We start from the raw sequence: 16,243 nt of genomic DNA, 5'->3' as shown, positions 1-16,243 counted from the left end.
CTTTGAGAGAAACTTAGCAAGTACAGCCAAGGATAACCATAAAGCCTTTTACAGCTACCTATGTACCCTAAATGGTACCACCAAACTATATGCAAAACTAGTGGCCAATAGTATCACAGACACTGACACTGATACCATAGAGATAGCAAACCTGCTAGCAGATAGGTTTGGTGAAAATTTCCCTTCCTTATCACCTCCTAACTTACAACAAACCTTCCCCTGAACTCCCCCCCACCCTACATATCTGAAGAGCAGGTCCAAAAAAGTCTTGTCCAAGGTAGAAAACAGCCTCTGTGGGACCAGATGACATCCCAGGCTGTCTTCTAAACAGGCTAAAACATGATACCCTTTTCAATCATAGCCTAACCGCAGGTTTTGCTTCTGTGGTATGGAGAACAGCTACAGTTATTCCTCTCCACAAAGGTGCCCTAGCAACAGACCTGGGGAATTAAAGACCCATAAGCCCGACTAGCTTCATCTGTAAGGCAATAGAATGTATCATTATGAACCTCATAAATAAAGACATAGGTGACCTCTAAACCCTGGATCCTACCCAATTTGGCTTCGTGAAGGGCAGATCCTGCCTGTTAAATCTGGTGGATTTCTTTGAAAATGTGTCCAAGGCCATTGATGAGGGCAAATATGTGCACACAGCATACCTCAACCTGGCAAAGGCATTCAACACAATCCCACATTCAGGCATTACTGATAAACTTAGCAAACTGAATATAAACCCCTTCATTGTAGGACGGGTTGCCAACTGGCTCACAAACTGAGCACACACCATCAAAATTGATGACTCCACATCAACCAGCAGACCTGTTACCAGTGGGATGTCACAGGGGTCAGTACTGAGCCCTCTATTCATAGGTTCATAAGTTCATAGGTAGGTACTAGGCTATTGGCCCTAGGGCCTATATAAGCCTAGCCAAAAAGGTACCCTGGCTTTCACCACCCAAGAAAATTATTTTCCTGTGCCCCTGTCAAGCAGAGCCACAGAGGTGATCCCTGGGGTGAATTTCCTATTTTGCATCTACTCATCAAGATTTTTCTTGAAGAGTGCTAATGAGGAGCTTTGTTTGATATAGATAGTTTTTTTGTTCCAGAGTATGGGAAGTCTCTGGGACAGGAATATATCCCTCCAGCATGTTCTGTTTATTGTAGTGACAAGGTTTAGGTCCCTAGAGCGTGTAGCTTGGAGGGATTGGGATTTTTTTAAGTGGAGCATGTCCAACAGCTCTGGGTTTGACATAGCTTTGTATGTTAGGCAGAGATCGCCTCTGAGTAGGCGATATGTGACGGAGTAAAGCTGGAGTTTTTTGAGACGGTCTGCATAGGGCATCTGTTTGAGGCTGGTAATCCTCTTTGTGAGGTATTTCTGCGGCCTTTCCAGTTGTTGTAGATGTCTTGTGAGGTACATACCAAAAGGGGTGTTGTAGTTTATAATGGGTCTAATGAGTGACGAGTATAGGGGAACAATGAGCTTTTATTTTTCCTGGATGAGAAACCTTTTGTGATGAGGTGTGCCACGTAGAAGGATTTCCTGACTCCTGTGGCGATGTGATTATCAAAGGAGAGACTACTGTCCACCTGTGTCCCAAGGTCTCTTATCACACTTTCAGTGTGTTAAGTAGACTGCCACCTATGTGGTAGCTCATGGGTACAGAGTTTATCTTTGTTTATAAGTTCCATGATGATACATTCCATGGCCTTGCAGACCACGCTCATTAGGGTAATGGGGCGGTAGTTCCCTGGGTCTGTGGTGGCTCCCCCTTTGTGGAGTGGGATAACTGTCACTGTGCACCATCCAGTGGACACAAAGCCTGAGGTGAGGCTATGATTGAACATGCTGCTTAGGTGGGGTGCCAGTTAATTCTGTAGTTCATGTAGAACACAGCCTGAGATGTTGTCAGGTCCTATGGATGCTGTGTTCTTGGCTTTGGAAAGTGTGGTTTTTACCTGTGAAGCCGTGATTACAGGAACTTTGCATTCTTATGGTATAGAGATGGGCCCTTTAAGGGGTGAGAGGTGGGTAAAGTTAGCACTGAACCTATTTACCAGGATGTTGGCAGTATCAGTTGGTTCTGTATATTTAGTGCCATTGTGCTGTAACTCAGAGCAGACCTGAGTGTTGCCACTGAGATTCTTGACTTAGCTATATAATGCTTTGTGGTTGTCTTTAGAATCAGTGGCAATTTTGTTTTTGTAACTAGCTTTGGAAGATTTTATGAGGGATCTCAGCTTCTTACTGAGGCTGACCAGGGAGTTCCTCCAATCATGGAATTTTACTCTTTTTGCAACAGTTTCTTTCTTCTGTTGTAGAATTTGTTTATGGCAGGGGACCACCAGATTGACTTCCTTTTTTTGGAGGATAGCATCTTGGTTCTGTTAGGGATAACACGATCCATGCACTCGTGTAAGTGCTTATAAAGTGCATTTGTGCAGGTTCAGCAGTCGTACCTCCATTGTCTATTTGCATGGGTGTCATGAAGTTTGCCAATTCTGTCTTAAGAAGCATGAAGTTGGCTTTAGAGAAATTTTTTTACTGAGGTTTCCCTAATGGGAGTGGGGGCATGATGTGGATGTCTAGGGTGATTAGCTTGTGGTCAGATTTGACCAACCAGGAACTGACCTCTGCTGTGGAACACCAGTCACCCATGTTGGTAATGACCAGGTCTAGGATATTGTTGCCCCTGGTGGAGGTGTGGATAAGCTGATCCAAGGCACTGGAATTTATGAATTCCAGAAAAACGTTGAGCAAAAGAGTTGGTACATGAGTAGTTTTCCCAGTTAATGATGGGGTAGTTGAAATCGCCCATTATTAGGGTGTTGTGTTGTATCCTAATATTTTCCAGTGTATCAAGAAATAAGGAGTGGGAATCCTGGGGCATGGTGGGGGATCTGTAGCAAGTTACAATTTGGATTGTGGTTTTGCCCAGAGTTAGCTGCACTTGGATAATCTTGGATGTATTATGCTGAGCAACTAGCCTGGAGGTGTGGATACCCTTAATGAATATGGACACACCTCCACCTTTAGTATTTCAGTCCAGGTTAGGTGGCCGAAAGCTGTGGTATGAATTATAGCCTGGTAATGCAGGGGTGCTCCCTGGAGCCTTGAACCAGGTCTCTGTCACTGCACAGATGTCGATGTTCTTCATTTAAAGGAGTGCCTCGAGTGAATGCATTTTGAGGTTTAGACTTCTAGCATTGAGTAGCATTACCCTCAGATTTTGCTTGCTTGTACCTATTACAGTGGTGAATTTGTCATTTGAACCTTGCTTAAAAAAGGCACTATAGGGGTGGCAAGAGCCTTAGCCAATATCTGGAATCCCAAGAGCGACAGGTGCAGGCCATCTCTGGCAAAGCATCATGGTCTGTCAATCATGCCATCCCAGGCAGACAAATACTGAATCCCCTTAGAATGACACCAGAAGCTTAGCCAATTGTTGAAGTCAGTCATTTTGTCCTTGTACTGTGGTATTGTTCTAGGTCATGGCAGGATGCTACTCAGGGCTAGGGTCATTACCTGCTGGGCTACAAGATTGGAGAGCTCCTCCATGTCTCCTTTCATGTAGTCCAGGGAGGTGCATCTCAGGTCATTCACACCAACATGGACAATGACAGAGTCATATTTGTACTTGTTGTAGAGTGACCTGAGTGGGTGCGTTATGTGGCAGATCCTGGCACCCAACAGGCAGCTGACAGTAACTTTCTCCTTGTTTAGCCTGGTGAGTGGAACATCAGAAGAGTATGTTTGTATTGGTTAGTGTTGGGTATGGCTGGTGGTTGAGTGAGTTTGTGGGAGTGGCACACTGAGTTTGTGGTTGTGTTGGCATTTGGGTTTGTGTGTGTGGAGGTTGGCGTGTTCTGCTTTGCTGGCGGTCTTTGTTGCTTGAGACCTTTGTTGGTGAACCTCCACGGTGTTTCTGTGTGTGTCTGTTTTGGTGGTGTGTTTTTGGTGGGTATGTGATAAGTGAGTAATAGTGTGGTAAGTGTAGTGTGGTTCTGAGTGTGTACTTCTCCTTTTGACTGTCTAGTCAGTTGCTTGTGAGAAGAATAGCTTTGCTGGTAGGCTTGGGTGGTAGTGTGCATCTCTCACAGGTTGTAGTGTTGGGTGGTGTACATGAGACATGTGCTGCGCATTGCCCATCTGCAAGATTCATCAGGCAGACAGGAGAAAACTGACAGTGTGAACCCGAGGTGTGGTTACTTATGTTTGCTTCTCTATGCCTGGATTCGTTTTCCCCCAGTCACTGTAGGAAAGTTTTTGTGCTGTAGTAATCTGTAACTTATGAGTCTGTTACAAATCTAGGCTTTGCTTGATATATACTTCTCAAGAAGTTTGAGTCAAAACTAAGGATTATGTCAGGACCAGGTTTAGACAGTGCTGCTGCCACTAAGGTGCAATCATTGAATCCAATTTTCAATCTCCTCTCAGGGAGGAGGGTCTCAGTTATATTTGGTGCTTCACAGGTTTCAGACTTTTAGATGGGAAATGTGAAAGATCAGATGTAAAACAATCGACATTCACCACTTACACTCAACAATCAAATCAACAAGTCAACATAACAACAATACCGTAAGTGTAAGTGGTGTGGACTGGGTTTGCTACAACTACCTTAACTTCGACCACCATGTGTCTACTGTAGTAAGGAAAGCTTTCTATGTAGCACACTTGATTAGTAAAGGCATTGCCTCGAGAGCAATAGAAGTTATACCCCCCTATACTTGCACTTATCTGGCCCATAACTGAGTGTAGCTTCCTGTTTGGCATGTGCTGTACTAAGCACTTGCTGCAACTGGCCTACAGAGCTATTCAAAACCCAAACCTAATGAACCTGCTGCATATCTGTAAATCAAACAGAACTGGACTACCTGTTCCAGAGAGCTAAATATGGCCTGTGACTTAAATAGGACATGCTGGAGGAATAGATTTATCTCCCAGTGACTGCTGCATCTTTAGAGCAGGCTACCAATTCATGTGAAACAGAGCACATCTGTGACACTGTTCAAGAGGAACCTGGACGAGTGGATATGGCACCATAAATTCTTACTGGGATAGAGGCTACAACCCTCCTGGACATGATAGTCATGACTAAATGCAATCATGGGTATTAACTAGCATTCCTATGGTGTTACATTGGGATGAAATGGCTAGGCTCAAAATGACTTCCGGGTCAATCTCCTATGATCCCTTGAAAAGTCTTGAAATACTTATACTCACTCCTCCTGTCTCTAGAGACTTGCCCCTTGGCAGTGACAATGTGACTTAATGGTCTTATTAAGGTTGTTGGATATATGTTAGCTTGGAATGACTGGATAAGGAAAGGGATCCATAAAATATGTCAGCTGTAAGAAACCATTGATGATAGGCTCTGTTTTATATCTCTTTCAAAGATGCAGAAGAAATTTGATTTCTCAAATCAGGAATTTTGGAAGTGCCTGTAATTAAGATATGCACTAGCCTACTCACCATATACAGAGAAATTCTACAACAACCCCATGACTATGGAGCACACACTCAGGGGTGAAGCGCATTATGTCTAACCAACTAAGGAATATAAACTCTTTTTCTATCTTATTTTAAATAACAAATCACTAGGCCTAAACAATAGGCAGATACCTGTTTTCTTTGCTACTTTTAACTGTGAGAAGAAGAATGAGTCACTTACTCAAAAGAGAAATGTTTTGAAGCAGCTTTCCTGAACCCCTTAGGCTGCAGGCCCTCTAGATGAGTCAGATGCTTAACAGCTATTGGATAGCAGCCTGGATGTTAAAACAGGGCCTGCTGTCCACAGGAGACAGCCCAAACTGTTTGTGGATCATAACTAATGAGTTGCTTGAATTCTGTGTTTGTTGTATGGACATTTCATCCCTGTCAGGACTGCCTAGCATCTCAAGTACTTCAAGGTACTGAACATTTGCCCAAATTTGTAGGTAGCCGGTAGATACAATTGTTGCTAGCCCATAAAGAGTCTGTTGTGAAACTGTTTGCAGCATTTTTATTATACACTCAGTACTCTAAACAACAAACAAGTAATTTTGTGCTTGCGCTTTATTTTTGGAAAATCTTTACTATAATTGAATTTGGAATTAGTCCCCAACCATGTGGAAGTAGATACACTTGCACTTGTCCCTATAAAAACATACTTATATAACTCAGATGACAGACTTCTAGATGCTAAGGTTCCCCTGAGCAAGGCCTCTGGAGATAGGTTGACGTGGTCTGTTACACATCTATCAGCAGAATTGCAACAAACAATACTCATACCCTCTTGTGCATTAGTTCTTATACTGTTGAAAGTTATCAGAGTGCAGACAGTTAACCTTACTCAAGTTAAGTTAGTGACAGGGTGACATGTAGTTTGTTGTTTATAAATAAGTAATTAAATAAGCTTTTGTATTACCTATTTTCATTCAAATGTTTAATTGCTTTATATTCACTCATCATCAGTTTTATATGAAACTATTATGTTCTTGAAACTAAAAAAATCTTTGTGGAAAAAGGTATAATTTACAAGTTTAAATTTACAAGTCATTGTATGGAAATCAATCATTGGTTCATCACAGTAAGCATCAGTAGTAAAAAGCATAAAAAAATACATATCATAGTACATCTTACTTATATACCCCTCAAAATGCATACATAAATACAACAAAATTTACAAAAAATATATAAAGATGTAAAATATTCTAATAAAATCTGGAAAAATGAGAAATTCCTTTCTAAAAAAAAAATAAAAAAATAACCTAATATATCCTATACAATATGATTAGACTAAACTTAGACTAAACAGTTACAGTTCCTGTTATAATTCTGGATCAATTCTGGATAATAATTTCAATTTAAAATCATTCCTATAATTTAATAAAGCTTCCTGAATCTTAATATCATCTCTTGAAATGGGTTCAGTGTATACTTCCACTTATACCTTATCATTCATCATCATTCATCACATTTTTTCATTTTTTTTTATTTATTTTCTATAATGACTTATGTGTTTAATTTCTGTTTAAAAATATTTAAAAACTTCTTCTTCTTGAATTGGGAGAGGGGTAATGCTTGAGTCTACAAGCAAAAACCAAAACACTCTTTATCTTTCTTTTTAAAACTGTGATTTTTATTTATTTTTTTAAAAAGTATGTATTTAGAATAAGTTAATGTATCTTTTATCTATCTTTTTTCTTCTCTTTACTTAGAGATTATAGCTTAGAGAGATTATGACCAGGCGAGTGGGAAGGACGTGATTATGAAGGAATTAGCAGAAAGAAAAGAATTTTTTAACTTTGGATGATCTGCCACTGACCTGCAGCTGTTGTGGCTCAGACGTTTTACATTTGACTTTTCCCAGCCACCGAATCCATCTTGCTCTGTTGGTACCCAAGTCTAGTCTAGGAAAGTTCCTCCAGCGATGTGTTTACTTCAGTTACTCTCATATCTTCCCATTGTTTAGTGCACACTGTAATATGAACAATATTAATCCGTTTTTAATCCATCCTTCTTTTGAAATCAGAAACATCTGGATAGCCTACCAGTCACTGGCAGCCTGCAATCACATCTAAAGAAGCAGCTTGAGATTAGTGCTTCTGTTTTGCTCCTGATGAGAGAAAGAGAAGAAGAATTTTTTCCTTTTCTCCTAGTATACAAAATGAGTCCATATTACCCATATCCCAATGCAAACTCTGTTGTTGAGCGCCGGTATGTACACATGTAACAAAATACCTAAACAACGAGAAGCGGCTGCAGAGAAGATTTTTTTCCCCAGGAAAAAATTGCTGGAGCGTGTCCGGTACCATTTCTTTTCTCTACAGGAGTTGAGAGTTGATATTTATTAGGGGAGGTGGGGGGGTGTGACCCTACTACTTCCTATGTTGTGTCTTTTTGTTTTTTTTTGGCTCAGTGGCAGTTTTTTTTGGGAAAAAAAAAAGTGTTGTGGATATGACATTTAGGTATTTACGTGTGTACATGTGTCTACGTAAGGCGTAGATGAAATAGCCTGTTGACATGCTAATATGAACCCCCTCACCAGCGGGAAAGCTTGGAAGTTGCACCTTTGGAGCCAGCTTGGAATTAAGGTTAGTTGTGGGTATTACTTGCATTGAGGCTAAATTCAAGTATCTTACTATTTGTTGGTGTGCTCTGCTGAGCATTTTATTGCTTACTTTCTGTGTTATGCATAAGATTTAGTTGATGCTACCCAATAATTAGCACTGTATATGATCAGGCATTTAGAGATTTAACTTTGTCTATACAACCTACTCCTACAATTCCTATTGTACTGTAATTAGTCTGACATTGTGCAAAGTGGCTTTTGTTTGCATTAGGTGGTGAGTTTCTCTTTGTGTGCAGACTTAGATTGTTTATTTTAGATAGATACTATCTCCAGTAAATCCAAACATCAAACACACAACTCCCCCTAAAATCCTACATTAGTAAGCACCTGGAAACATGGATTTGCACTTTCCAGCTGTATCTCTGTAACCAGCCTAACTGAAATGGGCATGCTCAGACAATGTAGCAACTGTCTCATGTTTACTGACAGCCACCTACTGCTTAGACCAGCAGATACAGTGTGAGAGATGTAGTTAAACAATGTTATTGGAGGCCAAACTCTTACACTGAATCATGACAAATAAGAAAATTTTCGGTACTACACAATACCACACTTAGCAAAGCACACACAGCTTAGACAAGACACATACTCCTTCATATGCTGAGGTTCTTAAAAGTAACCCACCTAAACCACAAAGGTCTCCTAAAAGTAATCTAAGAAAGAAAGAGCCTCAGCAATCTCAGAAACAAACTGGGCACCCACCATAAAACATATATGTAAGAGTCATACCAACTCCATTCAGAAGCCCATAAAAGCATACCTCCACAAAATCCAATATCTTGGTCATAGGTAACTTCAAAGTGAGATACACTTATATATTACTCACCAGGCTGTGCAAGGAGGGGGTCATGGACAGTGTTTGCTACATTATGCAATCGCTGAAGTCCTTGTACCACTACACATATGACACAGACATAGTACATGTGGGTGTTAATGACTTGAGACATACCTCCCTGGGCTATATGAGGAGAGACATGAAGGCACCCTTGAATATGAGTATGGGGCAAGTATGAAACTTGCCTAGAATAGTATTCTACTATCACCAACAATACGAACAAAATATCATGGTTTTCAAAAACTGGCTTAGCTTCTTGGGTCATTCAAAGGGGATACAATGTATTAACAGACTGGAAGGAGATGGTAGATAGTCCTAACTGCTTTGCCAGAGATGGCCTGCACTTCTTCCCTGAAGGCTTTTTACATTGGCTAAATCCTTTTCCATCCCATAGTGCCTTTTTCAGGTAATGTCAGTCTTCCAGAGCTTTCAGCAAAGCTAAATAGAATCTGAATAACATTAACGTATTGCTGCTCAATGCTAGGAGTGTTAACAAAATCTCCACTTCCTACAAGTAGTCCTTACCCTGGAATACATCTATATATGCATCATTGCAGAGATCTGGCTCAAGACCAATGAAAGCACTCCATCAGTGCACGGTTTCAATCCCTATCACACGTTCAGACTCACCACATTAGATGAAGGCAGTAAAGGTTAGAGTATTTTGATATTCTTAAATTATTTTCACCTACAATCTTGTTTGACAAGATAAGGGCCTGGAAGTCCCTCATATCCAACTTACTATTAAAAAAAACCTTATCATATCGTGGTTGACTATAGGATCTCTTCTATTTCTCTCTCAGTCCACACCTCCTCCCTAAACAGTATGGGGTATTAAAGCAGACAACATTGTCTAGAAGACTTCTATATCCAAAAATATGTATACCCAGAAATTTCTGGACTTCATCAATACAAACTCTCTGGAACAGTTAATTTGCACTCCATCTAGGGCCAACAAAATCTGGGATTTGGTTCTAACCAGTTAAGGGTAATGTTGCTACCCACCAATTGTAACTTTCTCTCTGGTCAAATCAAACCACAAATCAGACACTTTCATTATGAGTCTGAAGACTAAAACAACATCCAATACCTTGATATTAAAAGATTATGGAAAGTATAATCTTTTAAAACTGAGTGATGATCTGGCTATATTCAAAAGCCTCTCCCATCTTGATGACCCCACATAGTATACAGAATCCTTTACTGCCAAACTCAATGCAAATTTATATAGCTGCATAGATGCATCTGTCCCCTCAGAAATAAATACAGTGCAAAATTCAAAAATAAAACCATATCGAGCTATGTATTTATATAAAAACATATATTTTATTTATTTTATTTTATTTATTTTACTTTTGTTAACCAGGATAGTCCGACTGGACACAAGTCCATTTTCAGCAGAGGACCGGGGAGAAAAGCTCCACAGTAAGTAAAATTTTACACAATATGTTAAAATACAGTATACAGAGAATTTTCAAGTAATATGTTAAAATACAGTATACAGCAGAAGACATAACAAGACCTATATATACAGGAAAAAATAGCTACACATGGATAAAAGTCAGCATTAGGAGAAGACCGAGACTGTAATATATATTACAGTAGGTATATTAGGAAGTGAGGTATACAAGTGGCATAATTTAAGGACTTATGTAATACATGGGCATAGCCACTTATTCTTTAAGTGTGTTCTAAGAGAATTTTTAAAGTGAGAACAGGTAGGGGCAGAAATCAGAGCAGGAGGGAGATTATTCCAAGTTCTAGCTATGGAGTGGGAGAACAGTGCTTTTCCTGCAGTATTGTTAGCCCTAGAGATACAGAGGAGGAGTTTGTCAGAAGATTGGAGAGGACGATTTGTATTATAGTGGGTGAGAAGTTGACCTAATGCTGTTTTTTTTCTGGATGTGTTACCACATTGTAGGCAATGACTAATTGGTGATAGGTTAGTAGCTGGGGAAGTTCCAGCCATTACAGTTCCCTTAGAGCCTGGCAATGGTGGGTTCTAAAGGTGGAGTTGGCAATTTTATTATAACATGATTTGAGTTTGGCAACGTAAAGTTTTCTAAACTGGGTAAGAACTGGAGCAGCATACATTAGGGTAGACAAGAGATGAGTTTGGGCTAGGGTAATCCGTGCTTGTTTTGAGAGGGATTTCCTGTGTCTATATAGTGTTCCCATTTTTTATGGACTTTTTTGATAGTTTGTGAAATGTGGACGTCGAACTGTAGATTTTTATCAATTTCAATGCCTAGGAGTTTGGTATGGTCAGAGGGAGAGATAACAGTGCCATTTTTGGAGGAAATAGTAAAAGATATAGGGGTGGAAATAGTTTTGTTGGGGTGAAAAGTAGTAATTTGGTTTTATTAGGGTTTAGGAGTGAGTGCTCCAACTTTCCACAGAGCTAAAGGGTTACTGGGTAAGTTGTTGTAGGGTGGCAAGTGATAGAGCTGAACAGATAAGAGTTGAATCGTCAGCATATTGTATAAGTGAAGCATGCTGTGTGGTGGTGTGGAGATTATTGATAAATATGGAGAAAAGACGTGGGTCTAATATGGAGCCTTGTGGTACACCTATGGTAGTTGGGAGTAAGGGGGATAGTACACTTTGCCATTGGACAGATTGTTGCCTATTTGACAGATAGATTTTAAATCAGGCTATAGTGGAAGGGGAAAATGATAGGGATATCTGGGTGTCTAGTAGTAAGGAATGTGAAACCATGTCAAATGCTTTGGAGAGGTACAGAAATATTGTAGATACAAAGGTATTATTATTTTTATGTTGGTTGATCAGATTGGTGAAAGAGAGAAGAGCGGTGATTGTGCTATGGTGTTGTCGGAAGCCATGCTGTGTGGGGGAGAGGAGATGGTGTGAGTTTAGGAAATGTGTTACCTGAGAATGTATACATTTCTCTAGTATTTTAGATAAGGGGGTAGAATGGCAATGAGGCAATAACTTGAATATTCATAAGAGTTTCCGCCTTTATGTAGTGGAATAATGTATGATACCTTCCATAGCTGTGGGACATATGCTTCTTGTATGGAGCGCTTGATAAGAATAGAAATAGGGTAGGATAAGGATTCAGCAGCTATTTTTAGGAACTTGGCTGGTAGATTGTCAGTGGCAATGGTGGTAGGTTTCAGCTTTAGGAGGTGTTTTTTAATTGTTGAGGTGGGAACGGGTGAGAGCATAAAGCATGGGATGTTGTCAGGGCATTTAGTTGGGTTAAATGTAGGGTTGTTTTTGGATATTTGGGAGGATAGTGTTAAGATGGCTTCTGTGAAGTGGTGACTGAATTGGGAGGCAATGTCCTTGTTGTCATTTGTGGAGTTAGGAGTGGGAGTGGTAGTTATACCTGGTTTTAGGAGAGAGTTAATGGCATGCCAAAACTTTTGGGGATCTTTTGAATGTTTGTTTTTGATACTGAGGAAGTAATTTTGTCTACTGAGCTTAGCTTGTCTCTTGGCCTGATTGCTTAGTTGTAGATAACTTTGTTTGGCTAGGCTATTTCTTCCAAATTCTCCAAGCCTTATCCCTTGACTTTAGAAGGGCTCTAGTTTCCCTAGTTAGCCATGGTGCATAGTTTGACTTGGTTCTTATTTTCCTAATTGGTGCGAGTCTATCAAAGATATTGATGAGACTATTGTTGAAGTAGTCAATGGCTTGGTCTAGATTTAGGGTCTGTAGTGGTTTCCAGTTACTATGTTTTAGAATACTGTTTAGTTTTTGTATATTTAGTTTACAATCATCTCTGACTTGTCTAAAAACAATGGGTTTGGCTATGTTGGTACGTTTCTGCAGGAGGAAGGTGGGGAGATGGTCACTAAGACCATCAGGAAGGCATCCTGTCTGATAGTTTTGTTTGGGGCAGTTAACTAGTGTCCAATCTAGAATAGACTGTTTTTTTTTTTTTTTTTTATTCTAGTGAGTTCTTGGATAGGTTGGGTAAAACTGTAAAGATTAATATGGTTAGTGGGGTTGGTAGAGGTACAGGCTGACCAATTAGTATTCACATCACCTAGTAAGATGGTTTCTTGGGAGAGATTATCTGTGGCCCATTGTAACATTTCTTCAATGATGGGAGAGTTATTACCTGGGGGAATATAACAGCAGAGAATGATGATAGTTTTTGTGTCATTTATGCTTAGGACTGAACCTAAAGTTTGGGCATTTTGAAATTTAGGTATGGGGGTTTTCTAGAGGTTTAATGTTGATTGTATTTTTGTAGAAGATAGAAACTCCATCTCTCTTTTTGCCCACTCTATCCAGTCTTACGATATTATATCCTGGTGGGAGAATTTCTTCATTTTGGGTACTAGGTTTTAGCCATGTCGTGGTAATGGTTAGTATGTCAGGGGAGTAGAAAGTTTGTTAGAGATACTTCTAATGCTGACATTCAGAATCAATAGGTCAGAGATTTGCCTAGCAGAGAGTCAAGAGTTTTGTGGTCCAGGGTTTGGCTGTATGTCTCCAGATATAAGTAGATTTTTAGTGATAAACAGTATGTGTTTAATTGTGTGCATTATGCTTATGTTGGATCTAAATAATGTTTTTCTAGTGTAAGATGGTGTTGTGTGAGACATATGAATGTGTAGGATTAAGTTGTCTTTAAATAATGTAGAAGAGATAGAAAAGAAAATGTGTGAGTGTATATTTGTTTGAGAAAGTGTTATGTGGAATGATGTGTTTTCTAGTGATGTGTTTGCATATAATGATGTGATATTTGTTAGGTATGTGAGGGTTAGGAAGAGAAATTCTAGGATTAATGGTATTTTGTGAGGGAGTAGTGGTTGGGTTTTAGTGGTTTTTGGGGTTCAAGTATGGGTGTGAGTGTGAATGCATGGCAAGTAGATACTATGTACCATTTTAAGGTACAAATTTGATAGGTAGTGTGTATGGGAGGTCGTTGATTGGAGGAGAGTGTGGTCAGGTGATCTGGGGTTAGACTTAATGTAGAGGTAGTGGGGGCGGGTGGGAAATGGGAGCAGGGCAGGGGAGCAGAGTGAGACGAGCTGAGCGAGGCGAACAGAGCGGGGCTATACCAATCCTCGAGACTGCAGAACCTATCTATAGGGCTAGTCAGGACAGAACAGTAAAAGGAAGATACCTCTGTAATTAAGCAGGAGTGGGAGGGAGTTGTACAGGTTCAATGTGAGGGACGGAGGTAGACACAAAGTAATACAATGTTGTGAGACAGACAAACTGAACTAGGCCAGCTGCTAAAAAGAAAACAGGAAAACAAAACTAAGTCAATTCCAGGTCAGTGTAGTGCAGTAGCTTCCTAATAACTACAAATCTTATGCTACTAATCTAATACAGTGTGGTGAAAAGGACCACCACTTCTACAGGGAAAAACAATTGAAGTATGGGCTGCAGGTACATAGGTAAACTTTTTCCAAGAGAAAGTAGTTTTAAGTAATTGACCTAGGAGTACAATAGGAAGAGAAAAATGGGGGTTGGGGGGACCAGTAGCGTGCATGTGTACAGTGAAAGGGGAAAGCGTCTTCAGTTTAAAGGATAGATTAAACATAACTCTAACATACGCTAGTGTAGCTGAAAGCACTTTAGTGTTCCACCGACGCAGGGTCTCACAGTTCAGGGCAATGAGACAGCCTTGGATTGACTGGAGGTTGGCCAAGACACAGGATGAAACTTTTGCTGAGGGGAACTAGTGTAGCTGAAAGCACTTTAATGTTCTACCGATGCAGGGTCTCACAGTGCAGGGCAATGAGTCAGCCCTAGGCTGATTGGAGGCTGGCCAAGACACAGGATGAATCTTTTGCTGAGGTGGACTAGTGCAGCTGAAAGCACTTTAGTGTTCCACCGATGCAGGGTCTCACAGTGCAGAGCAATGAGACAGCCTTGGATTGACTGGAGGTTGGCCAAGACACAGGATGAATCTTTTGCTGAGGGGAACTAGTGTAGCTGAAAGCACTTTAATGTTCCACCAATGCAGGGTCTCACAGTGCAGGGCAACGAGTCAGCCCTGGGCTGATTGGAGGCTGGCCAAGACACAGGATGAAACTTTTGCTGAGGGGAACTAGTGTAGCTGAAAGCACTTTAGTGTTCCACCGATGCAGGGTCTCACAGTGCAGGGCAACAAGACAGCCTTGGGTTGATTGGAGGGTGGCCAAGACATAGGATGAAACTTTTGCTGAGAGTTACCATCATAACATCGGCAGGCACATCCCCAAACATGCACATGGTTGAACCATTTCCAGGAATTCTGTACTGCCAACACATCAGAAAATAGAACAAAACAGTGGACATTGATATTTCTGACCACTCCATACCTGAAACAAATGCATACATTGGTCAAAAAGGGGGCGAGATTTTGTGATTCACAATATCAATGTTCATGGTTTTGAGGAGTTGCAGTTCGGAGTTCACAGGAGGTGTTTTGATGATGTGCCTGCCGACATTATGATGGTAAACCTATATATATATATATATATATATATATATATATATATATATGTGTGTGTGTGTGTGTGTGTGTATCTTCTATACAAACATATTTACTTATGAAACAAACCCAAAATAAAAAATAACTTTATAGTTACCCTTTTAACTTCTACAGATATTTAAATACCCTCATTCCGTTTCTTTCTTTCTTTCCTTCTCCATTCCCAGTAATTTCTTCCATTGTCAACAATGTTCTTATTCTTTCATACATTGCCCAGTTAACACACATCCTTGCACAACTTAACTCAAATGCTACTTTACCTCCCACATATTATCTATACACCTTAAACTCATACTTGCCTGAACCTTCACTGTTTATTTGTCACTACTTATTTGCATCGCACTTCTTTTCTCATAACTACTCCTTGCAATATGATTATGCTAATCCTTGCTCAGCACAGACTATTTTTCATCTTCTTCTGCCTATCCAGTCTCACTCCTGAAACCTATCATCCCTCATACCAGCATATGTCATTATTCTTCACCACCACATGCCATCTCTCCTCCCTTTCTCTTACAAGCTCCTGTGTAACCTACACATTCTTCACCTTTAACATTCCTAGGCCTTCCTATACATCTCCAGTTAACATTCCTACTTTTTGCCAAACACTGGCTACTTACTCATCATTGAACTCAAATATCACCCCCCCCCCATCTGACCATTCAAACACCAAATTCAGCTCCCGAAATACCTACACAAGCTATTTCCTATCTTACTACTCCTCCTTCAAAGTAATATTGAGCGCAGTCCTGGACCACAGCCTCTCTCTCCTGTTATATTTTCAATGACCAAAGCAATGCAAACAAAATGCATCGATTAATGCTGTAATAA

The 16,243-nt window shown here is 40.2% G+C and overlaps 1 protein-coding gene across 2 annotated transcripts in view; it reads right to left on the bottom strand.

Annotated features, from left to right (window-relative positions):
• LOC122806611 (mucin-3A-like) overlaps nt 1-16,243 on the bottom strand; it is a 391,121-nt gene that overhangs the window by 175,303 nt on the left and 199,575 nt on the right. The window lies entirely within an intron of this gene.

Source organism: Protopterus annectens, chromosome 7.part0 (assembly GCF_019279795.1).
Source record: "Protopterus annectens isolate FY-2018-M chromosome 7.part0, PAN1.0, whole genome shotgun sequence".
Classification (NCBI taxonomy): Eukaryota; Metazoa; Chordata; order Ceratodontiformes; family Protopteridae; genus Protopterus; species Protopterus annectens.
This window is presented reverse-complemented; position numbering and strand designations above follow the sequence as displayed.